General features: G+C 47.1%; 1 long non-coding RNA gene across 1 annotated transcript in view; it reads right to left on the bottom strand.

Annotated features, from left to right (window-relative positions):
- Positions 1–478: 478 nt before the first annotated feature.
- Positions 479–26,207, bottom strand: part of LOC107516195 — a 52,154-nt gene continuing 26,425 nt past the window's right edge. The window contains exon 4 of the long non-coding RNA XR_001598210.2: positions 479–1,065. This is a non-coding gene — a long non-coding RNA (uncharacterized LOC107516195). The remainder of the gene's footprint in view (positions 1,066–26,207) is intronic.

Raw genomic sequence — 26,207 nt, forward strand, 5'->3', positions numbered from 1 at the left:
ACACCGGATGGCAGCCGACAGGTCAGACAGAGAAGCAACGGAGGAGAACGAGAGGAACGGACTCTCCCGACGGCTGACCTCAGAGTCCGCGCAGGTCACGCAGAGTCTGCGGTGAACGTGTGAGGGCGGCCGTGCAGGGAAGGACGCCCAGGCAGCCGGCAGCCCGGAGCCGGAAGACCGCCTCGGCGCTCTGCGGAAAACCCGAAAGCACCGCTTCCGCCTGCCCTTCGAGAAACAGGGTCAAAAGCGCACATCAAAGGCGCCCCGGAATTGTAAGTCCAACACATTCAATGTTAATGATATGTTTAGTACAGCCAACAGCTTAGAAATGAGTCGCATTTGTGATATCATATAACATATTCTATAATGCATTAGTACCTATTTTATAATCAAACACAGTATATTTTTGTCTATTTTATGACCATGAACATGATGTTACTATCAATATGATTATAATGGTTTATAGATATTGTGGTTTTTACACGAATTATACATTCTTAGTCCGGTCCTTAACTCCTTTGAAACAAGAATGTAACTGTCAAATCGTTTAAAACTGGCCCTGCCTTCCCGGGTGCACCTGCTTTGGGCAAATGTCCCAGGGACACCGTGAGCGCAGACACTGAGGCCTGACCGTGTGCTGCACTTTTGCATAAAATTTGTTTTTAGTATCATAGTAAAATGTTCGGGTTTTTTGTCTGAGTTTCCATTGAACCGATAACCTTACAGAATTGATATATCTGTGTTTTTGTTTTTGTTTTTTTCAAGTATGCAATTTCTAAAATAACATATTCTATTACTGTTTGGGGGCCTCTGATGGGCATGTCTACTGGCCAGCACAGGGCAAGGCTACACGTATGTCCAGAAAGAGAAGGCAAGCAGCGGAGGGACGTGAGGCTCCGCCCCTCACCTGGGTTCACGGCCGACCTGGCGGCATCATAACTGGTCTCCTCCCATGCCGCGTGCTCATCGCGCTGCCCGTTTGCCCGTCTCCTGGCATTTCTCTACGAAGCCGACGCTCCGCTCAGCCGGGTTGTGCCTTCGGCGTGAGTCGATAACATACGTGAGCTGAGGAGAGAAATTACTCTGAAATAGATGTCAGATTCATTGGAGAAAAACATGATTTGCATTTTCGTGATTGCCACCATCTAAAAGTCTACATCCTGGTGTTGTGGGTTGAATCATGTACTCCCCTGGAATTTGTATGTTAAAGAACTAACCCCCAGTACCTCAGAAGGTGACTGTGTTTGGAGCTAGTCCTTAAAGTGACAACCAAGTAAAACTAAGGGCATTTGGATGGGCCCTACCCCAGTATGACTGATGTCCTTACAGGAAGGAGAACTCAGGACGCGGACGCACACAGAGCGAAGACCCAGGGAGAAGACGGTCCCCCGCAAGCCAAGGAGCGGGGCCTCAGGGGGAACCCCCGCTGCCGCCCCCTCGACCTCGGACCCTAGCTTCGGAAGTGCAGGGCGAGGGATTTCTGTGGCTTACGCCGCGCGGCCCGTGCTGCTGTGCTCTGCGGCCCTGGCGCACTGCTCCCCTTGGGTAGACGTGAAGAAGCGGATGCTCGTCGTCAGCACCAGTTATGGGTAAGGTCCTGCGCCCTCGGCAAGGCCCGGCAGGGCTTTCCGGCCCGCACTGGCCCGCCAGCCCTAAGGCCACTCTCCCTGAGCACCCACGCCTCGGTCCTCTGCCTCCCCTGACACCAAAAGGAGACTGGCCCCTTCAGGCCCACACCTCCTGCCACAGGGGATGATTCCAAGGCTGGGGCTCTTTCTACCTCAGGGGCCTGTCATCCTCTAGGCCTCGAAGTTCTTCCGAGCAAGAAGAACAGGAAAGGGAGTGGGTACGAGGACATCCGTGTCCGTGTGGACATGACAGGCATCGCTTCCATGCTCATTCCATCAGTGAGAGCTCGTCCCGCGGTCCCACCTGGATGCAAGGAGAGCTGGGCCAGGCAGATCCTGGCTGGGCACTCGCCTCTCAGTGACCACACTGTGGAGGGGAAAGCAACAATGCTGGACGGCTGGCCGCCTCCGCCACAATCCCCGTCCGCCTGACCAGACTGCCGCCAGCAGCTTCGCCTGTCCTAGACCCCCGCCTTCCGCTCCACACGCCCCCCACCTGCCCCGTCCAGTGCACGCGGCCTGCCCTGCCGTCGGCCTTTCCAGGATCTTCGCGTGGTCAGGATTCACCCTCCTGCCCCCGCCCCTGGGCGTGAAAACCATGTCCTCTCAGCTTCTTCCTTCCCTTATTGTGAATTCACCTTGTAAGTTCTACTTCTGAATTCTGAAAACACCAGGAGTTAGTCACAGTGAGTCCCCAAAAGGAGTGAGGAGCTCTTCCTCCGGGGGGAGGGGATGGACTTTTAAACACAATGACGAGGCAGTGTGTGAACACACCAAAGTGGAGGTTTACAGAGGCCTGCAGAGACACAGGCGAAGCAGGATCTCACTTGGCCCCGAACAGTGCAAGGCTGCTTCTTTCTAGGAGGAACATTCGAGCTGACGATGAACAGGCGGAAGGGGAAGGATGTGGATTCCAGACCAAGGGTAAAATATCCGCCGAGATGCGATCGTATCAAAGAGCTCAAGCGTCCATCGAGATGAATGGATGAACAACATGTGGCATACACACATGACGGAATATGATTCCGCCCGAAAAGGAAGGCAGTTCCGGCACGGGCTCCAACAGGGATGCACCTTGAAAAGGTTATGCTAAGTGAAATAAGCTAGACACAAGAGGACAAGTATCGTGCGGTTTCACTTACATGAAATATCTCGGACAGGCAAATTCATGGAGACAGAAAGTGGATCCGAGGTTACCAGGGCTGGGAGACAAGAGAAAGGGGAGTTGCTATTTAATACGCATGGAGTTTCTGTTTGGGAGGATGCAGGTTTTGAAACTAGCTAGCGTGCATGGTCGCTCAACACTGCGAATGCAATTAATACCATTAAATTGTATACTTTAAAATGGCTAAAATGGCAAGGTTGATGTTATTTATATGCTTTACCACCACCATTTTTTTTAAAAGATACGGTTGTGTGAAAGGGTATAAGGAAAGGGAAAAAGTTTCTTGATGGTCTCTAATTTTAAGCATTGAGAAATCTAATTGGAGATCAATTTGGTAACAGCGATAGCCTGCAGCTTCCTTCTCTTTGCATTAAAACGGGGAAGAACTGAGCAAGACCAGAAGACAAGCCGCCCTCAGACACTCAAGGGCTGGGAGGATCTGCAGGCCAGCCCCACTCAGATACTGCTTTCCTCCAGTGGATTAGCCGGCAGTGGGAAAAGAGCGCCGTGTGCTTCAACTAGGACTTCCTTTGAAGCGTTCCTTGTATTTGGCAAGAGTCCACTAAATTATATTTCATTAAAGCTGACTTGATTGATGGACTAAGATCGCACAGTCAGTCTCTCCAAAGACAATACGGGTTTCTGTCACTGATCCCCAAAACTCTTCCCATTTTGGCAACCACGTGGCAAGATAATTTATATCCTTGGTAAAAGCAGGCAATAACACTATTGATCCACAGACATATCACTTCAGTCACCCTCGTGCAGCAGAGGTTCTTAACTGTTATTAAATCAGCCGTTCGTCGGCTGACACGTCACAAATTGAAACTACACACACAAATCACACGGCTGAACTTGAAAAGCCAAACCTGTTTTTATTGCACTGTGGAAACTAGAAATGGGATTTCGTTCTGCTGAGGTTATCACATGGAAATTAAAAAGAAAACATGCAAAACGTCCCTCCTTTTAAAAATAATAAATGGCATAAATCATCTTGACAGCTGACCATTACACTGTAACATTCCAGTGAGTTTTGTGCTAATAAGAAGCTGAATCAGATTAATAACTATGCATTCTCCTAAACGTTTCAAGGAAATTAATTTAGCTCTTCACATGTCTGAGCAAAATGCTTTGGAAATATTAACTACCCAACTCTTATCATCAAAAACATTTTCTTTACACCTATTTGCACATGGGGCTTTGCTAAGCACTTTCTAAGCAATTCAAACTGATGGATCACATAATCCAAAAATGCAGTTTTTCTATTAAAAAGACAACCTGGAACTCGTTTAGTTAAGTGCCAGGCAGCCCTGACATTTTTTTTTTAAGTTGGATTATTTCTGGTTATAAAAATGTGGGGAGGTCTTATTCATACTAAGAATGCCTCTCGCAAGACCTCGTGTAAGTTGAACTTGCATAATTCAAGAATGATTATCTCAAGAGAATAAACATAAAATAAGACAGATGTATTCTCAGGGCACATTTACAAGTCGTAATATATTTTTGCTTCAAAGCCACTTTTCCTGTTCTTGGCATTAGACTTAATATTTCACATACTAACTGTTCTGTGTTTCATCGTGGCTGTTTGCCCTTCCTCTTGAAGACAACTTCCCTTTGAAAGCTACTGATTTAGGGGCACGTTTTTCAGCATGAGCACACTGTCCTGCTCCGTTCTGCCCAGGACATTGACCATCACTTCGTCTAGCCTCTCCACACTGTCGAAGCCCCCTCACGGAAAGATTTTCAACATCGTTAGTCATCAGGAGAATGAAGTTAAAACTACGATGAGATATCCCTACCTACTTGTTAGAATGGTGAAAACTAAGACTGACATTGCCGAGTGTTTTAGATGACCAGTATACACACAGTCAAACTCACTGAATTATACACTTTAAATATATGTGATTTATACTATGCAAATTAAATCACAAACTAATTTTTTTAAAAAATTAATGTCTTAAAGCAGTGGTCCCCAACCTTTTTGGCGCCAGGGACTGGTGCTCCTACGAGAATCTAACGCCTGATGATCTGAGGTGGAGCTGAGGCGGTGATGCCGGCGCTGGGGAGCAGCTGCAGATACAGATGACGCTTCGCTGGCTCACCTGCTGCTCACCTCCTGCTGTGCGGCCCGGATCCTAACAGTTCACAACTGGGGCGGGGGGAGGGTTGGGGACCCCTGTTCTAGAAGACAAGCTTAAAAAGTGTTTTAAAAGGGAGTATCAATTACTGCTTCGTGAACTAAATAAAACTATTTTTCACTGCTGCCTGGTTCCTCCTGACGAGTCATGTCACTGTTGGGTATATGAATGTGCTAAACCAGGACACGGAATCTCATAACGAGACCTGCCCTGCCACACCCACTTTACCTGGAGACCCACAGATGAGCCAGTTAGGATAAGCTGAGCCCAGCCTCAACCAGAACTGCTACATTCATTTATTCCTAGATTCCAGGGTAATTTCCAACATTAGCAAGATCTGTGGCCTCCTTATTTATGTAACAAGCTTTTATTGAGGGCCTAGCCTTGCCATATCCTACTCTAAGTAATGAAGCTATAACAGAAAATAAGTTTCTAGCTGTCATAGGGTCTATATTTCAGTGGTAGAAATAAACACAAAACATAAGTGACTCATCATATAAATTAGCAAGTAATTTCAGATAGCGTTGTGATGACATAGCAGATTACTGATGCTGGGGAGGGAAAATTATTCCTCTACCCTTCTATGTTCTTCTGGCTAGTCTAATGATTAAATTAACATAAGACAGATTAACAAGAGAAAGCCAATTTAATTATGTACGTACAGGGGTTCCATAAAGACAATGAGACCCCAAGACAAGTTGAGGCTTATACACTATTCTGAGCTAAGGATGGGTCGGGGGCCTGGGGCTTCACAGGGGAGGAGGGTAATTCACAGGACAATAGGAACAGCAGATGTTTAGTAGTTAGAGGCCTGCCTTGCCATACAGATAGGCCACTTAGATAAAAAGTTACCCCTCTTTCTGGGCCCGACGCCCTATCTAACTTCTTTAGGTAATTAAGAGGGGGGTAAAAGTTTGTTGTTTGTTTGTTTGTTTGTTTTTGAGTCTGCGGGGATCTCAATTGCCTTCAAATAAAAAAAGACCACAAGCCAAAGTGGCACATTTGGGGAGGCTCGTTCCAAACCCCTTCAACGATAACACAGCGGCTGGGGGAATTACTTGGGGTCGTATGGTCAGGGAAGGCTTCTCTGAGGAGGTGATAAACGTCTGAGCTGTGAATTATTCGAATCGGACAAATCCGCAGTGAGTTTCATTACAGCGCTTTGACCTTCCAGCACTCCCGGGCTGCTACACGGGAAGGGGAATCCCAACATCATCCTGTTTCCCCCCTTGCTGCCCCCTCCTTCCCTCTCCCCGCCCCCCGCCCCGGCTGTAAATAAAAGGAGAGAGCAAGAATACCTGGGGACATATGCCAGACACCCACAGAAACAAGTGACCACAAACCCATTCTCCTCTGGCTAGATAAGAGCCCTTTTGGAGAATGCGGCCCAGTCGAAGTTTGCTGAAAATCAAAAAGGTGTCATTTGATTCAGCAACTATGCTTTCTCGGTGGCAGGAAGAGAAGGCATTCATCTCTGCAGAAGGTGAAGTCATGACTGACCCAAAGCCACCTTGACCGGCCGCATCCTTCTGACATTCTGCCCTGAGAGAGGTGAAAGGAGGTGCTGAGCGAACCCTATGCGCCACGTTTCCCTGAGACCCATCAGCAAACCAGGGTAGTGGGAGTTACCCTGTGGACGAAGGCCCCGGCTCGGAGGGATTAAAAAATGGATCCAAGCATCTAGTCAGTAAAAGGTAAAACCGGAATATGAACCAAGGACTGGCAGTTTCCAGACCCCATGTTCTTTCCACTAAATGACCCTGCCAGGCTGCCAAACTGGACATCAGAACATATAACCCATTAAAAGATACCGGGCAGAAACGATCCATCTGCAAATTTCTTCTAAGAGGCAGAAAAGCGAGGGAGAGGGAGATCAGTTATGCCCTGTCGTATTTTTAGCACGAGGCAGTGAGAACAGATACAACAATTTATAGAAAAGGAATTTGTACGCCCTGGGGCTGGAAAGTTGTTAGACACGAATAGTAAAAACATCGTTAGGGAGCTGACGAGAGGTGAAGGAAGTGTCCTTGCTTTGTCCCCTGCAAAAGCCTCACTGTAGAAAAAGTGGAAGAGAACACGGGATTGGACATCAAAACCGATTTGGGATGGGAAGAAAGCACAGGAGGAATGCCGCGGAAAGTGTGGAAGAAAACAACTCGACATGAAGGAATTTCAGAGTAAACAGAAAAATAAGCCTCGCTGTCGTAGGAAGGGCAGGGTGGTTAATTAACAAGGAAGATAAAAATGGCCTGCAGATAATATTTATCATCCTTCCCCGTTTTCCTGTGGCTTTATTTGTGCCCATCTGCCAGCTCGATCTTTTCCAAGTGTCTGCTGCCACAAACACGGGCCATTAATTTATTGGAAATATTACTGAAATTACATTGTTTCTGGCCCTCCCATTCTTTTTAACTTAAAAAAAAACAAAAACGGGTTTATTTATTTGCCTGTTTGTGTTTTCATTTGGCAAGTGTGGGAGATGCCCAGGCTTGAAAACATCGTCTGCTCAATCCATAACGAAAAGAAAACAGGAACCTCCGCCATGCTCAGAAGCATTCCATCTAGAGTTGCAAACCAGTTTTGCCAAATGTACCTATACGCACATCGCTCTTCCCTCCGGGGTGAGAAATCTGAATCTGAAACGTTCTGACAAAAACAAAAGCAATGACAATAAGGCATTGATTTGCCTTCGCAAAGAACATAGTTAAATGGGTGGTTCTTAATATCAGCACATTCAGTTTACATTAAAAAAAGAATCCATTAGAAAACCCTAAGAAATAAGTAGGTGGTACATTTAGCTCTACCCATGTTAATTGCAAAAACAAGGACCAAGAGCCTTCCTATCCACTCTGTCACAAGCTGATATGCCAGCCCAAGTTGCAGCTGCTGTCAAAAAATATATAGTTTACAACATTTTCAATGTCACATAACCAGATTTTAAAATCAGCACCTGAGTATATATTAACAGCTTCATGAAGAAGCAACTCTGCAAAGGGCTTGAAGCCTTGATTTGAGTTCTTCAGCTCCCCAAGGTCGCCCCCAAAGAGCAAACAAGCCACCCCAATCCTTCAGCTTGTCACACCACAAGCCACCCCAATCCTTCAGCTTGTCACACCACAAGCCACCCCAATCCTCCGGCTCGTCAGGCCAGCTCGGGCTCCAGGAGGGGCTGATGAGTTCTTCACTTCAAGGGGCACCACCCAGGCCGCTTGGCTGCAAGTGTGAGCTGCCTATTATTTCTCCCTCATTTCCCAGGACGTCCGGGTGAGAGAGCGAGGAGCCTGACGATGGCCGCGGTCTCCCTGCCTCCTCATAGCCCCTTCTCACGCTGAGCAACTTCCTCACTGGAGAACCGCAGCTGCTCTGCCCTGGCGGCCGTCTGGTGTGCGAGACAGAAGGAGGGAAAGGCAGAGGGACGAGAGAACCACGCGGCCCTGGAGGCTTCGCAGCAGTTGTTTGTTGTTTTCAGCTGAGGGGTTGCCTAGTGGTCTCCTTATTTGGATTAGGCTACCGAGTCGGGGACATAGGAATTCCAAAGATGGCAGGAACGGACTTGGCATCCAGGGACCAGCTGACAGAACACTTAGCCAGATACGAAAGTTATCTCAGTTTCTGTTGCTGACTGACAGAGCATCCCTGGCAGGAGCAACTCCACCTGGGACCTACAGATTTATTGTAACAGGTAGAAGGAAAAATAAATTCTTCCTGCCCCTATGGAACCGAAGGAAATAAAATTAATTTCTGAGCTGTGTGGTTCTGCAGCCCTAGACTTAGTACTCTCTTTAGGGAGGAAATTCCTCCCCCACCCCCTGCCCCCACAAAGGTATTCAGGGCATCAAAAACAGTTCATGATAGTAACTGCCTGGGAAAGCCACAAAGAAGCTTTAGGAATTGACCAAAGATGACCGGCTTAGAGTCTACGGTAGTGGTCCCCAACCTTCCTGGCACCAGGGACCAGTGCTCCTATGAGGATCGAATGCCTGATGGTCCGAGGCAGAGCTGAGGCGGTGATGCTGGCGCTGGGGAGCGGCAGCCGATACAGATGAAGCTTCCTTCCCTCCTCCCTCCCCCCCGCCGTTCACCCCCTGCTGTGCAGCCCAGTTCCCCCGATTTCGCAGCCCGGGGGTTGGGGATCCCTGGTCTACGAGGTGAACCTCAAATAAGCCACAAGTCCAAATTTTAACAGATGCCTCTGATGGACTGAACTAGAGGAAGTATTTGATTTAGCAAGAAAGAAAGAAAAAAAAGAAAGAGAGAGAGAAAAAAGGAAGGAAGGAAGGAAAGAAGGAAGGAAGGAAGGAAGGAAGGAAGGAAGGAAGGAAGGAAGGAAGGAAGGAAGGAAGGAAGGAAGGAAGAGAGAGAGATTCCTTCAACAGGGAGACCAAGAGTCATTTCTCAGGCTCTGGCGTCACTCCTTTCTGACAGAGCCCAGGTCTCAGTCTGGCTGCGTGCTCAGATCCTCTGGGGAGCTTTTAAAAAGTGTCCTCAGCCCACGCAAGATGAACTAATCCGAATATCCAGGGGAGGGGCACTCGAATCCTTTTAAAAACTCCCCAAGCGACTAACATACAGCCAGCTCCATGGCAATTCTGTGACATCTAGGTCACCCCTGGGACAAGGATGGGGTGCCCTCTCCCCAGCCCTCTCCTTGGAGAGTCTCCTTGAAAACATAATAGCTCCAGTAATAGGCCTGATCTTGTGACTTTACGACGCACTGCCGCGGCCTTCTGCCCCTCGGAACTGCCAACACATTCCTCCAGGATGAGTGCAGGAGTCTCTCTGGGGGACAGGAGGCCAACACGAGGTCTACCCATCTGCCTCTGGAGGAGATAAGAGAAGGTTCAGTTGTTCTTTGTTCTATTTTATTATCCACATTCAAGTGAAATTCCGTGTGATTGAGTCATCTCTCACAGATTGCCTGCAGCGCGTAATCCGATAATGCATACTAAAAAGATAAACAGTGTTCTCGCTGCATCTTCTATGTTGGTACAGAGGGGTCTTTTTGTTGGTTGGATCCCCCCCCCAGCCCCCCAATGCTCAGGACTGGAGGTGCAGGTCAAGACGGCGGGTGGTAGGAATACGATGGAAGCAAAGGAGGGAATGAGGGTCGGAGCCCATGGATGAGCCCAAATCCAAGAGCGTGGACCGAGTTGGAAATGGTCAGTGACCGGAGCCAGCCGTGCCCGCCCCCCCCCCGCCCCCCAACCCCCACCCCTCACCGTCCTTCGCTTTCGTTGCCTCCCCTTAAGCCCTCGTGTTCTTGGACGCTTGGCAGGCTGCAGCCTCTGTCCTGTCTCTGGTCTCTGGAAACAGGCGGCTCCCTGACCGAGAGGCCAGAACCGCCCCTGTCCTTCTGGTGCCCTTTAGACAAAGTTTTAGCGTCTGCTGAAACCGAGTTCAAGGAGGTACGAGAAAGAGCGGTGAGTGAGATAAGACCGGGCAGGAAATAGGGGCTGTGGTCCAGGCGAGTGCTCAGGCTGGCGACAGAAATCAGAAGGGATGTGAGGCAAGAAGTCAAAGCAACAGGACCTGGCAACTGGTTAAGAATAAATTGAGAAAAGACTCAAAACAAGGCTATAGGAGATTTCAGATACAGATAACTAGACCGGCAGGGTGACTGACCTTTAGGCAGATGAGGAAGCCAGATGAATGAGAAGAGGGTAGAACTGGGGTGGAAGTCAGCAGACGTTAGTTTAGTTTTAGATATAATTAATTCAAGACAGTGGTCGGGCATCCAGGGCGAATATATTCTACAGAAAATAAAACTCTTAGACATGCTCAGGGGAAGGTAAATTTTTGAAAATTCATTCCATTTGTGTCGAAGCGAGGGCTGGAGCTTACAAATGAGTGCGAGGACCAAATGCGTAAATAGAGAATCGAAACTCATGTACAAACTCCTGGTCCACCCTTAGCACTAGGGACCAGGAGGAGGAAGGGGAGCCAGCAAAAGAGAGAGAAACCGTCAGAGAGAGAGCTGCAGAACCAGGCCCCTGCGGGATTGTAAGATGTTTAAGACTGGCATGTTAATTCCCTAGGGCTGCCATAGCGAAATGCCATAAACTGGATGACTTAAAACAACAGAAATGCATTGCTTTACAAGTCTGGAGGCTAGAGGTCCACAATCAGGGTGTTGGCAGGGCTTGGCTCCCTCTGAGACCTACAGGAGAGAATCCCTCCTTGTCACGTGGTTGCCAGCAATCCTTGACTTGCAGCTACAATCTCTGTCACATGGCCATCTTCTCCCTGTGTGACTCTGTCTCTTTGCTTATGAGGACACCGGTCATATTGGATTAGGGCTCAAACTAATGATCTCGCCTTAATTTGATTACATCTGCCATGACCCTATTTCTAAATAAGGTCACGTTCTCAGGGGGTTAGGACTTTACACATCTTTTCAGGGGACACGGTTCAACCCATAACAGTCAGCAATCTCAAAGAAGGAAAAAGGGATGGCATCAAATGCTTTTAAGGAGGGCGGGACCGAGCGAGGGTGCTTGTTAAGAGCTGACGAGTGGGCGCTTCAATAGATGTTGGTGGTGCTGAGAGCCAGCTTTCGAAACCTGAGTGGTAAAGTAAAAGAGGCGGCAAGTACGGCCTGAAGTTTAGAATTGGCTGGCGGAAGTGCTGGGTCACCAGCAGGGCGACTGGGCTACAGGCAGATGAGGAAGTCAGGGGAATGAGAAGAGGGCGGACCTGGAGTGGAAGTCATCAGAAGCAGCAGGAAGGAAGTCGTCTCCGCGCCCGATGCCCTGTGGCTCTAACCGCAGGAGTCCCCTTACTTGGATCCCTCCCTCACTGCCCTGTCGTTTTCCTGCTTTAAAGTCTGTGCACTCTTGGGGGCCACCCATCTACAGCCTCTTTTCTGTCTGAAGGACATGCTGGCCCATCTGCAGGGGAGAGAGAATGGATGTGCCAGTGAATGACGAGCCCAGGGACCCAGCCAGCCCCTCTTTCCTGGAAGGCTGTCTGGTGACTCACTGCTCCAGTATTCCCAAAGGAAGTGGGAAGATTTTTCTGAGATAATTAAATGACATTATCAGGTTTACACATGAGAACTGAGTAACTAAGGGTATACACTTTTAAACAGTAGAGACAAAGCAGCCAAAATTCCTGTAGTGTATACAAGGTGTACAAGCCCAAGGTTTGGGGGGGTGACCCAGGACGCAGGCCAGGGACGAGTAAAGCAGGACACACTGGCGGGTTCACTCAGGCCTGAGGACTTCGACAGCAGTGGAATCCAGGCAAGGAAGCCAGGGCCGAAGCCCACAGCGTGGCACAGAGCTCTCTCCACGAAGGACCTTCCCCCAACACTAGAGGGTGAATGTCAGACTCAGTGTCACGACAGTCTGTCCTCTGCCCTGGTTCCCCTCCCCCATGACCTAATTGGCTTCACGTCGCTCTCGCTCTCAAAGGACAGGCCTACTGAGACGCTGGCCCGACCGTGTGTGCTCGCTCTCTCCACGTAGCATGAATGTGGGCGAACAAGGAACAGGCACATGATTCGTGCAGAGGACTGAAAAATGAAGAGCTCTGAGCAGGATCGAACCCTGCAGAACTCCAGGTCCTGAAGGGATCCAGAACAAGCCACCGGAACGGGCAGAAAAAGTATTCTGAGCTGAAAGCACTTGAGTTCCTGAAATCCTTTATCTGCCTAAAAGCAGAGCCTCCCAAATGAAGTAAATTGTCATAAATGCCCTCCCCAGAGCAACTCTAATCTTCAAGTCTCAGCGAGAAGTTGGCACCACGGATCCGAAAGACACTGCCACGAAACCATCACGTCTCCCATATATTCTCCTAAGGGATCATTAATCTTTCCAAAAAGTCATTTATTTTTCCGTAAGTGCCCTTCATCTTTTCTCTCAAAAGTGCCGCTCTGCTTTTCCTCATTCCCTACTAAGAGGGTACATAAGCCCCAAATTCTAACCGCCTCCCTGAGTCACTTTTCTCTGGAAACGTCCACGCATACATACGTAATTAAATCTATTTTTCTCTCCTGCTCATCTCTGTTGTCAGATTAATTTGCAGGCCCTCCAGCACTAAATCTAAGAGGGTAGAGGGAATTTTAATGTACACAGACCATTTCGTGTTATCAAAGGACCTAAAATTCATATGCAAAGGTGAGAGTCTCAGCGGTCAGCTCTTTTGCAGCCTTATTCGATCTCAGCCGCCTTCTCCTCGGAGGCTCCAATACAGGCCAGCGCTCCAGCATGGAAACGTCATGTCAGCTCGTGATCTATCCCGGCGACTCTCACCGCCCTTCCAGATTACGCCCGTGGGAGCAATTACTTGTATTTCCAAGAAACCATATTTGTCTGAGAAATCTTTACATCTATTTTCTCGCTTGAAAACAATGAAAATAAATCCCGAGCGGAGAAGTGACCACCCACTTTATGTCGCTACATCCTTCGCTCAGGCATGACCATTGTCAGTGTTGTTCTCGGGTTTGTAGGAAGCACAGTTGTTTACTAGCCGTAACTTTAATGGGGGAAAAAAACGAGATATGAGACAGGAACAACCGATCACTGATCTGACCATTCCATTACATCGAGATAGGGCTATCAAACCTACTCCATAAGTTGCTAATGCAAAGTGTTCGCATTGCTCGGGACACACTAACCTGGTTTGAACTAGACGTCTCCCACCTCACTATCTAAGTCTCTTCTGAATATGTATGTTATTTATTAATAATAGAGCAAGCTGAGTAAGCATCCTAAGGCCTAATTTAAGTCAAGCAGAAGATAAAACCGCCACATCCTTGGATTGTATGCCATGTTAAATAAATAACGATGTACAAACCTTCAGGAATGTAGTTAAAAATGAGAATGAACGCACATTCCCCCAGAAGACTCATGGTCGTCCATGGCAGTCGTCTGAAAAGATGAAGAGCACACATCTAACCCCAAGACTCACCTGTCTGCAATAATTTAGCTCGGCAAAACTTTGACAATCACCTACAATGTATGAGTGACCAGGCTTGTCGTTTCAGTGGGAGTAAGGATAAACAAGACATAGCACCTGTACCAGAAGAACTTATTCGCTTTTTATCCATCAAGATATTGATACCCTTTTAGTACCCAATTTTATGTTCTGCTCCCAACAAGCCCTGCATGAGACAGAATCAAGCATGTCCTGCCCCAGGGGGCATGCACCGAGGCCACAGTGAAAACGGCAAGGCTAAAATAAAGGAGGAGGAAAATATTAACAATTTTTCCTAAAAAATCAGTTTGTGTTGATCGAAATCCCTTTTCTCCAAGCAGGTCTCCCCCCACCCCCAAAGAATTCTTAGATGAGTTCTCAAATATTTGTTCTCATTATAATTTTCCTTCTGATTTGCTTTAAGACCAGTAGGGAAAATCTTGTGCTTTACCGTATGAAAACGAGGGAAACCAGCTGCCTGCTCCACAGCAAAACACAAAAACAGTGAGATAAGTCCGTTGAAAGAATCGTGTCTTGTGCAATTTGGGGAGTTCTTCTTAAGCTAAAATTTTGAACACAGACTAAATGCCAAATAGGTAATGCCCATAGACAACCGATTTTAATAAACCTTAAGAAGGAGATGTACTGTTTGAATTCGAGTTAGCAGTGGGAGATAAAGAATGTTCTGTCTATATCAGGAGAGCTGGCATCGGGACAAGCAGCAACCTGAGGTTCTGCCGAGCCCAGACAACTGCTCAACCTAATGCACTGTCATCTGAGAAAATGCTCTAGCCTGAGTCTGGCCGAGCTTTGAGGCTACATACATCCTGGCAAAGTTGTGGATGTGTAGGGGAGGAAAATAATCTCCCTTCTGTTTTTCTTTATTCTTAGCTGGGGCCCCCAAAAGAGAAAAACAAACAGAAGTCTAATAACATGTATAACTCATGTACACATAGGAGATATCCCCCCACCCACCCCCCAAAAAATGAGTAACTCAAAGAGGTGGCCTAGAACTCTAGCTTAACTACCATCTTCACCTAAAGGCAAAACCAGAAAGGTGTGGTCGGTTATGGAAGAGTTATCAGAAAAAGCATCATAAATAAGGGTAAGATTTGTTATTTAGATTTAAAACGATGCCTTCTTCATCGATAAGATGCTCTTGTGATTTAGAGCAATCCACTTCTCTACTGATACAGAGAGGGAGACACCCCCAATGCCCAAAATGGAGCTTTACTTTATAAATGTAAATTTCCCATACAAAAGGGCAACTTCAACTATGTGTTCGGAGTTTCCTTTTAGTTACCTATGATGACGTTGACGATGACTGAAATTTTAACAACTATGAGAAACAATCCTATTACAACAGAAATCCCTCTGCTCATGTGCCCTATCGATATACCTGATGCTAATCTGTGTATGTGTGGTAAATTCTTTCGTGGTCACCAATTTCTCCCAGCCCAGTATGCAAGCCCCTTTGCAACGTGGCATTGTTAATCCTCCCAGAGATTAGGGCAGCCCTTGTGATAAAGCTGATACTCTATGAGTTCTGGGGTCTAGGCCTCCAAGAGACCCCTGGGAGCCTCCACATTATTTAAAAAAAAAAAAAAATTCTCATTTACTGATGAGCTGCTTACGCATGCAAGAGCCATATGTTATTGGTATTTGAGGGTTAGTTCCTCCGTACTCCAATCTCAGTCGCTGGCTAACTACATCGTCGAGTCCACAGTGACACAGTATGAGTTGAGTTCATGAAGACGCAACTGAATGAAACACAAACAGGAAGACAGTTCATGCTTGAGAGAAGCTAAAATACCTCCCGAGCTGATCACTGTACAAGTTAATTCTTCCAGCCAAGCTCTGAACTTGAATTATATTAGATGGAGTCTACTGTATGCAACCCTTGTGGATCCTGGCCAGAAGACCCAATAGCTCTGTTTCAATTCCAGACCTGGTCATTTGACCAAGATGGTGACAGACCCGCCTCCCACCCATGTTTCTTCCACTACGGTAGAGGTTCATCTCTTTGTTTTGAAATTTAACTTGCATGGGAAAATCAGATGACCTGGATAAAATTAGAAGGGCATGAATGGGTCCAGAGAGCACTGATTTTGCGGCCTATTGTTTTTTCCCAAGTTTACCTCGTAGCTCGGCTGGCATGACTTCAAAGACACTCGGCATTCTCTGGGGAGGAACACTTCCTCCCAAACCCTTCATTTTAGTCCTGGACCCTTCCTTCCGCTCTCTCCACCCTCTTTCTCCTGCCTCTCCACTTCAGACGGGGTAAAAAGGCACAGGAGTTGGAGGTGGTTCCCATCGAAGCCTCGTGGAATTCTGCAGGCACACCACGGCCAGATGCGCAGTTAAACCCTGTACCACACTACCTCTGCCTTGCCTCGGCTTCTTTACAGAACTCCGAGAGAGGAAGAGGTCATCACCAGAAACAGAAGGCGCATAGCAGACATCATCCTCCTCCTCCGGTTTCTCTCCAGCTATCACAGAGGTAGTGGGAACTAAGGGAAGTAAAAATATTATACGTGTTGAAGAATAGTGTGAAGATATAAAAAGGAGTCGCTTTAGTTTTAGGCTGTTAAATTACTAAAGTCAAGCAGGTTGAGGCCTGAGGAGACAATTCTATTCTTGTTCTAACCAGCCTGGGAACTTATGCTTATTAAACTTTCCGGTCCTTCATTAATGTCTAGATATAGATCTGCACATACATCAGACCTCCAGACAACTCTATGATGACCCCTGAAGGATTCACATACTCAGACCACATGACATCCATTACCCTGACCACTGGACATGACCCGACTTCCTGGTACCCATGTTCCAGACCACCTGACATGTGACTGTACATATCCTAGACCACTCACTACTCCTGGGGCTAAAAATGCAGGACTGATAATTCTCGAGGATGTACATTTTTACTATAAGAACTGTCAACGTAAGTAGTGCACAAACCTGTAGAGAATCTTAATGAGTTTATCTGAGCCAAATTGATGACAATTGCTGGGAAGTAAAATCTCAATGGCTTGAGAAAACATCCCTGACAATGGCAGTTTTCCAGCTTATTTTATACATTAGGATCAGAGGAGGAAACATAAGGAGGTTCACTGGTAGTGGATTAGGGGGCAGGGGAAAGCAAAGCAGGAAATCTCTGGGATTGGATAAAAAGTAAAACGGAGGGACACATGCTTCCTTTACGTGGGTGGGCACAGGAGAGTTCATAATGAACAGTAACAGCCACAGAGATGGTTTGCGAGGACAAGATGACGGCGAGGGGTTCGGTGGCCGCCTGCCCTGGGGAGGCGGGCTGTGCCCTGACAGGTGTGGGGAAAAAGGAATCACTCTGACATTCCTAGGGTATGTTCCCTCAGATGCCACAGGACAGTAAGCAAGCTCACTTAAGGTAAAGACTGACCTTGGTCAAGAAAGCTACAGGCCCAGGATGTGACTATCCACCGTGACCTGCTTTGGGTTAAAAATCTTTATGTTCAGACCATCCTATGGTTATTTTTCATCTCTGAGTTTGTAGGGCCTCCCCTGAGCTTGTCAGGTTTAGTATGTGGTCCCTTTTTTTTTTGTCCACAGAACTCTTCATTTTTCTTTCTTCTTTGGAATACTCCCGGACTGGGGGGCCGGGGGGTTGCCCAGCTGTATTTCCATTACGCGAACTCTAAGGCCCATGAATAGTTCTTTATCATTTATTCCTAGCCAAAGCTTCCAGACCTTTCTGAGTTCATCTGACGACGTCAGGAGTTTGGGGGACATCTTTCTGCGTAGATCTGTGCGGGAGCGTCAATCGACGCCGAGGACAGGACAAGAGGACAACAGGGGGACTGGCAGCACGAAACGGGCCCAGGGCCCCGGCGCTGCCCGGCCCCAGTCACACCGAGGGACGGGGACAAATTCTATGTCCGCGGAAAACTATGCACTGTCTCGACTTCGGGAGTCACACGATTGCTTGGAAGCTGTTTTACAACCCTGTAAATCGTGTGTGACTGATGGCGAGGCAAGGTAATTTAGCTATAGACATGCAAATTCTGCCCTGTCCCTAGAGGGTCCATTGACTTCCCTCTTGTAACATAAAAGCCAAGTCGGGGCGCTTCCTGGACCCTTCATTCACTTCAACATTCCTGTTCTCCGTGGGCTGGCGCCTTTTTTTCCCCTCTTTTTTTCATTTCCATGGAACTGGCTGTCATAGCCTACCAGTTTGAGTTAAATCTTTAACGTGTTCATTCACATATCTGTATGAGATTTGCGCTTTTACCTTTTCTTCGGACTACTCTTAAGGAGTCCAGAGTAAGAACCTACCTGTGATCCAGCCACAAGCGTCCAGAATGTGACCAAAGGGAAGCCGTAGCCGAGAACTAAACGCTCACACCTGCTCAGGGCGCATTAGCATGATAATAGATGCTTCTCTCTGGAGGCCCAGACTTTTTCTTCATTTCTTCCCCCAGGGGTCCTCAGAGGTGAAACCCCATCACCCCAGGGAGGGTGTTTTAATTCCCGTCTAAGTGACTGGACCACAAACTGGGTGTACATCATCAATCCATGGAGACTGGATTCATTTGCAAGTAAATAAAATTTAACTTTTCCTTTTCTAAGGGTCCTTAATGTCAGTGACAACCAGGAGCTACTGTGAAATTTTCATAACTAAAGGGCAAACTTTGGCTTTGAATGCTAAGGCTCTTTAAAGATAAAAATCAAACCCTGGTCCTCTTCCTATTATTAACTCCAAGCTCTACTTTTTACCCCCTTCCTGCCTCCCTCCATTGGAAAGCATAATATTCTTTGTATATTCATCAAATATATTCGCTACTAAAATACCCAGAGCTTTGCAAGAAATCAGCCTGTTGGAGCTACCTCAGGGTTCCTGGGTCTTTTATTTTGCTGAAGCTCAACAGATATAATGGATAAGTAGAGAACTAGGGTCTAAAATTAGTGGTTTAAAATTCGTTGCTTTTTTTTCCCCCTCTACTACATCCTGACCCTAGGACATTGGCCTTCAGATTAAAGTGTAGGAAGCGAGTATATAAATTTGCTTTGAGTTAGTCTTATTTTTAACTTAAAATTTTATTTATTTTTAAATATATTTTATAACATAACATAGCAGGACTGTAGTATATGTATGTAATTTATAAATGAACGGATAAATGTATGTCACGGGTATGCGCTCCAAACATTTATGATAAGGCTGACCAGTCGAAAGGATTCAGAGGGTTTTTCTTTAGTGATGATGTTAAACTTTAACGAAGTGAAAGCAGGGATGGCAGAATTCGCTCACCACTCTGTGTTCCCATGAAAGACACAGGACCCCAAGGTAAGGCCCACCTCTGTCCTTCTTCAATGATGTAGGGTCTACAAAATAATGGTTAGGACCAACTAGAAACAATCAGAAAAATAAGAACAGGCGAAGGCTGATTCTGAGACAATCAGAGCTGTTTGACCCTTAAAAGCGAGTTACGTGTTGTTATGAACTGAATTGTTACCCCCAAAATCCATACATCAAAGCCTTAACCCCCAAATGTGACTGTATTTAGAGATGAGAATTTTAGGGAGGTAATTAGGGGGAAATGATGCCATAAAGTTGGGCCCTACTCCATGTAAGAAGAAGAAATGCCAGGTGTCTCTTTCTCTCTCTCTGTCTACCCTCGTGTGAACACACAGTGAGACGGTGGCCATCTACCAGCCAGGAAGAGACGTGTCCCCAGAAACCACCCCAAGGGCACCTTGACCTTAGACTTCTAGCCTCCGGAACTGTGAGACAGACAAATTTCTGTTGTTTAGGCCACCCAGTTGCTGTGGTATTTTGTTATAGCAGCCCAGATGGACTAAAACTACTCAGTGCCCCAGGGATTAAGACGGAGGTAAAGGAAGGAGGAAGGCAGTGGGATTTGAAGTGTAGATACTGGGGCAACATAGTTGGATACGGCATCAGATGCCACCTTGGCTGGGAAGTTGAAGGTCGAGGTGCCAGCATGGTCGTGTTCTGATAAAGGCCTTCCTCCTGGGTCATAGCCAGTGCCTTCTTCCTGGGTCCTCAAGTGGCGGAAGGAGCTAGAGGTCTCTACGGATCCTCTTTCACAGGGCATGCTTCTCATTCGTGAAGGCTCCACCGTCATGACTTAAACACCCTCCAAAGGCCTCCATCTCCCAGGGGTCTGGATTTCAACACATGAATTTTTGAAGAGACACAAAGGTTTGTCAATGGTCTCGTGACTGCAGATAGAGTCACTGCCAACCAGAGAGGAAGAATCCACAGACGGCGCAGAGACATTTGCTTTGACCAACCACGGTACTGCCCGGAGGTCAAGCAAGGACCCAGCTTCTGGGAGGCGGGAACTGTGAGGAGGTAGGAGTGTAGGAGAAGGGGATAACCCTCAGGCACAGTCAATCCATCTCCGAAGCTAGCCTACTCCTCCAGGATCCTCACTTTCGAGGATGCTTTGATGTCCATTTGGAAAGCGCTCGGCATTAATCTGGGCCTCCTTTCTTGTAGCCCTTCTTGAGCCTAACATTTGTAACATCTCATCCTTTGGATCACATTTTTCTTTATTCCCTAAAGAGATTTTTCCATCACTACGGTAAAATGCCAGGCTAGAACAAAGGGCCCGTACAGTCTAAATGCTGCAGCTCCGGAAAGATGAGGAGCTAAAATCTAAAATGAGAGCCAGATGTCTCACCGGGAGCCCTCTTGGAAGAATCACACCCAAGTCACATGACCACACTGTGCCTCAATCTTTTTGTCCTTAAGAACGGCACATCCACTCCTGAACTGGGGAGAATTTTATAGGCTTGGTTTGCAAAGCCAATTTGAAAGGGCTATAATTCCCCCCTACTGCATACCCTGTAGCCCAGGTACGTGTTAATGCTCCTGTATGGTTTTTATTCTCAGAAGCCTGGCTTTTCAGAGCCACTGTTAACTGGACTGAAAATATCACCTTGTAAGACCTACAAGTACTGCGTTGAATTCTGACCTTCTGCAATGGAAGCCGATAAACTGGTGTTGAAAAAATACTTAAGATACTCTCAAGAATTTCCATTCCCAGTTTTCAAGAGACACGAAAGATAGAACCTCCACGTGTTTTATTCTGTCTCCCTGCAACCCCCTCCCTGGAGACGTGTTGCAAAATAGCCTTTGCTGAAGCCGGGCTACCACACGATGCTGCTGCTGCGATTGCCGTGACCTTAATTACCACTGCCTATTACTCAAAAACATTAATCGAGCCATGGTCCCACTGCAAATGCGACTTAACTTGCTGTTTTACTGCTTGTTCAGGCACTGCAAATAAAAAACTAATGGCAGTTGTAATTAACTGAGAATCGGCCATATAACCCGCCCCTTGGCCCATGAAGGGTAAAAGTTCAATTAAAAAGTAAAGTTATTAACAGAGTAAAGTTTGGACACATCTCTGTCACACAGAGTGTGACAGGACACAGAAATTACCCCATGCTACCAGAGAGAATTACTACGAACCCGTGGTAACTTTATTTTGGGGGTTTGTAAAGATAAATAGCTCCACGTATTAAACAATTAAAATTACTCCATCTATAGATTTGTATGATTAGTCACTTGCTTAAAAAGTCTCATAGACGTGTTTACTTTAGAGCCATGAAAGGCATAACAGTGGTAAAGTACAAAACTAAGGAAAGAAAAGGATCGTGATGCCAGGCTGAGAACATAAAAGCCTCTCAGAAACACCTGCGCACTATCCAAAACGTCATCGGAAACTTTCAAAAAGATGTTTGACACAGCGAGGTTCTGCTCACATCCACTAGCATGGCTATCATCAAAAAGCAGGACAATAACAAGTATTGCCAAGGATGCGGAGAAATCAGAAAACTGCATATACTACCCGTGGGCATGTAAAATGGGGCAGCCACACGGAAAACAGTCGGGTGGTTGCTTAAACAGAGTATCCAGGTGAGCTCCAATTTCCACTTCTAGGTGTACACTCAAAATGATTAAAAACACGTCCACACAAAAGCCTGTACACAAATCTTCGCAGCAGCATTATTCACAATAGCCCTGAAGCGAAAACAGCCCAAATGTTCATTGATTGATGGATGGATAGATAAAGTGCGGTATATCCATACGATGGAATATTATTCAGGCAGGAAAGGGAATGAAGCACTGATTTATGCTACGACACAGATGAAACTTGAAAACATTCTGCCAAGTGAACGAAGCCAGACACGAAAGGCCGTTTATCACGTGATTTCGTTTTGATGAAAACACCAGAATAGGCAAATCTGTACAGACAGGAAGTAGATTAGTGATTGCCAGGGGCCGAGAGATGGAGGGGGCATCGGGAGGAAAAGGCTTTTTCATGGGCTAGTCCCACAAACCATACTGATAAAAGATGGACTAACAAGAGAAAAAATAATAATAATTATGTATGTGTACATAGGAGTTTCACCAAGAAATGAGAGCCAGAAAGGCAGCTCGATGACTGAGGCTTGCATGCCATCTTAGGCTAACCAAAAGAACAGGAGTCTGGGCTTCCGGGAGGGAGAGGCAGGTTATAGGAGGGGAGGGGTGGGGAGCAAATGTATGGCAAGGAAAGAATGCTTCACTATGCTGATAAGAGTTTGTCAGATGGTAAGCTTGTCTCAGGGTGGCTCTCTTCCTGGCCTCTAAGCATCTTTACAAATATAAATTTCCTTTACGAAAGAAGAAATTTATATTTTATTTTTAGGCAGTTAGAAAGGGGCAGTAAAGAGCTTTTCCTGCTGGTCCTCATTTGTCTTTAGTGCAAAATAATCTATGCCAAAGGGTACAGTCATTAGTCAATTTATTCTTCTGTTAATCCAATGTCCCCTGCCCATAGCGTCTCTCTTTATTATAGACAGCTACTGCCTCCGGAAGCAGTGGGCACCAGCAAATAATCGCAACAATGAAGATGTAACTTAGAGTGAAAACAGAAGAACTGATATAAGCATAGTCCTTGATGCATCTGCCTGGGTGTATGCATTGCATCGAGATTGCAAAATTTAACCCGCATGTAAGGCAAATGCAACTTTTTATTTTGTTTATAAATAATCTGGCCTCCTTCCCATGGTTTTTGTGATTTAAAAAAGTTTAACTAAATGTCCAAAGTGGTTTAAAACTAAATCCAATCTGATCATGTAGCCCGTGGTCCATAAGTCTTGGATAAAGATGCTCGGCTCTCTGACAGCTTCTCCCCTGGAGACGGTGCCCTCTGACTACTTGCTCTACCAGGATTCTTGGGTGAGTTCCGCAACTAGTGTAAATTATGGTCTAGTCTTTCCTGGTCTGAGCAGGTCTGAGAATTGATCCAGAGGGATGTTCAAGGTCCTAATGAGCATCTTGGCTTGACAGTATCCTTCCTCTGCCCTTGGCTTTTCTCTCACTTGAGCCAAAACCAAATGAGGCAAGAATCTAGCCATACACAAACCTTTGGGCTCCTACCTCCCTCTATAGGCCTCTTCACAATTCTCTGAGCCTGGAAGAATCATACTTTCCCCCTTCGATCACCTCATAATAAAGCTACTCTCATGTCCTGTCCACCGTCATGGACAGGAGAACTGTCTGAGCTGGGTTTCCCAGGCCTGGCCTTACCACGTCAAAGCATGGAGGGCAGTAGGAATTGAGAACTGGAGAAAAATCTCTTAATTCGCCTTTGAGTCAGAGGCCCAATGTTGCCTCATCTCTCCCTGCATTCACACTGTGACATGCCGGATCTCCCAGTCCCGTTTACTCCCCCAACCCGACCCCAAGGCGAATGGCTGCTCGGGGCCTTCTAGGACGAAGCCTGGTACTCGGTTTGATGGGGGAATTTAGTAGTTCAGAATATTAAGGAATCCTGGAATAGTTTTGAGTCCTCGAGTACTCAAAAAATGATTCCATGATGTATCGTTTTTCTAGATTAGATTAAACAGTGCATTTTACTGTACTAACAGCAGATGCTCTCGCACTACGATGAAATAAAGGGGAGACACGTGACATCGGGGTCCAGACGAGGGCTCTGGAACCGGCCCGGACTCAGACCCTCCCTCTACCACCTACTTCGTGCGACTTGCCTATCCTGCGCCTTCGTTTTCTCATTCGTAAAACAGGGGTAGGAATTAATATGGTATTTGTGGTCAACACATAAAATGATACATATAAAGTTCCTAGCATATAGTAAAAGGTAATAACTGTTGTTAAATGTGCATATGTGTAATTATGATATGCATGTAATTGTGGTAGGAATCTGACTCTAGCCCCAAAAATATGGGCCACCTAATGCCAAGCATTAAAAACTCGGTATGAACGAGACAGACGCAACTGTGCCCTGTGTGTGTGGCAGAGACAGAGACGGAGACCGCGCGAGCACAGGGCATCTGGACGAGATCGAGGTGTTCTCTCGGGGGAGTCCTCGGCCTGACGGACATGGCTTCCAGATGCCGGTCAGGCCGCCCCATCCGAAATGTCGCCCCCGTGGGCGTGTGCACGCCAGCCTTCCAGCTCCGTCCGCAGCCTCCCAAGGTCACTGGCTCTCCTCGCGGCGCGGGCAGCGTGGGCCGGAGTCCTTCCAACAAGGAAACACAAGGGGGCAGTAGTAGCACTTTTGCTTTAAGTGACTGGGCTCAAAATTGAGACCTAAACAGAAAAGCCAAGCAAAACCTTGGGAGGGAAAGGGAAGGGAGGGAGAGATGACAGGAGAGAGGCAGGAGAGGAGGGAGGGAAGGGAGGCGAGGAGGGAGGGGGGAGAAATAGAAGTGCAGTGTGAGAGGAGCTCGAGACAAATTTTAACGTTTTGGCCCAGTTCCTTGCCCCCTTCTCATCCTCAGGCAAAGCATGGGATTAATCCCCGAAGTGCATAGCGGGGTAGAAGGTCTGATGTGGAGGGAGGGAGGGGTGAACGGCCCTAGCGGGCTGGCGGAGCACCCGCTGGGACGGCTCGCCACCCTCAGGCCGCTGAGCGCTCACATCAGCTCATTCGGCTCCCTGTTCTTCCTTTCCACGGGTCCTGGGGAAAAGCCCACACGTCTTGCTTGCTTGAAGCCGCCCTCGGCCACTGCAGTCTCAGAGGCTTCTTCTACTCTAAGCCAGCTGCAGAGTGTGGGCCCACGTCCCAGCTGCCACACCCTGCCCAGCCCCAAGCAAACCACAGTCCATTTTCTTTATAAGAGATTTACTACTGGGAAACAGATAAGAGGTAACAAAAATAAGCAGAGAGGGAATTACAGAGATAAAGGCAATCGTTTACAGCCCCCGAGCAAACGCCTGATTATTTTCTTTTCAAAACTAGATTGAATCGAATGCTTTGCTTTTCCCAAGAGAGTTAAGGAGACCAAATGTCCAGGTTTTCCCAGGACAGAGGAAGGTCCTTAGACAGGAGACCCGGCTATGCTAAAACCAGGAGGGTTTCTGGACAGATCGGGGAGAGCTGGTCACCCTGCAAGTGGCTCGAACAAACCTCCTGACTTAAACTTGTGGGAAGACCCGTGGTCAAGGCTGAACAAAGTGTGGGAGTTCCAGCTCCTCCAGGCGCTTCTCGTCCCAAGGGGACAATTTACATCACTCAAGACTGGGACTAGGGCATCTCTCTGGGGTGGGGAGTCGGGGGTGGGGGGATTCTGTCTCCTAGGACTCCACACTGCACGCTTGCTTCCTCCTGGCCAGCTTCCTCAGCCAGGCAGGAAGGAGATGTAGGGCAAGGTCTATCTGGGTGTTCATCTGGCCATTTTTTAAAGAGTGGTTACTTTCTCGAACCCAGGAAACTCTCTGGTGTCCGACCCCCACAAGGGAATTTTACGAACTACTGTTTCCTGGAAGACTGTCCCATAAAGCATCTCGGAAGTTAAACCAGTTTTGTTTCTTACTTCCAATGGGTAGATATGCGATATGCTAATGAGCACCGTGCATTTCCCAGAAGGACACAGAGGTCACCTGGTCCCAAACCATGAAACCATAGACTCTCCTCCCTTTTCCTCAGGGAGTGACTGTAGCAGCCCCCAGACCTGTGTTCAGAAGAGCATGTGAGCTCAGCAGCTTTGCTAGATCCCACCTAAGCGGCTTTGAGCCCCCTCTTAGTGCACCATTGAAGGGGACCTCGAAGGGGATCAGAACGGGGCCTCCCTCAAAATGTGCCACTTTGGCATGTGGATTATTTAGGGCTGAAGGCAGTCAAGACCAGTAGACTCAAGAAAAATTTTATCTTAACTTAAATATTTAGATAGGGAATCTGGTCTAGAAAAAGAGCTATTATCAGCGATAAGATAATTTTTACCTGAATGACCTATCTATACCGCAGGACAGACATCTAATTACTAAACACTTGCTCTTCTTATCATCCTGTTAATTACCCACCCCCAACAGCATCCCGTGGAAGCCGCGGGCCTCTATAC

This window comes from Rousettus aegyptiacus, unplaced genomic scaffold, assembly GCF_014176215.1.
Source record: "Rousettus aegyptiacus isolate mRouAeg1 unplaced genomic scaffold, mRouAeg1.p scaffold_m13_p_12, whole genome shotgun sequence".
NCBI classification, from domain to species: Eukaryota; Metazoa; Chordata; class Mammalia; order Chiroptera; family Pteropodidae; genus Rousettus; species Rousettus aegyptiacus.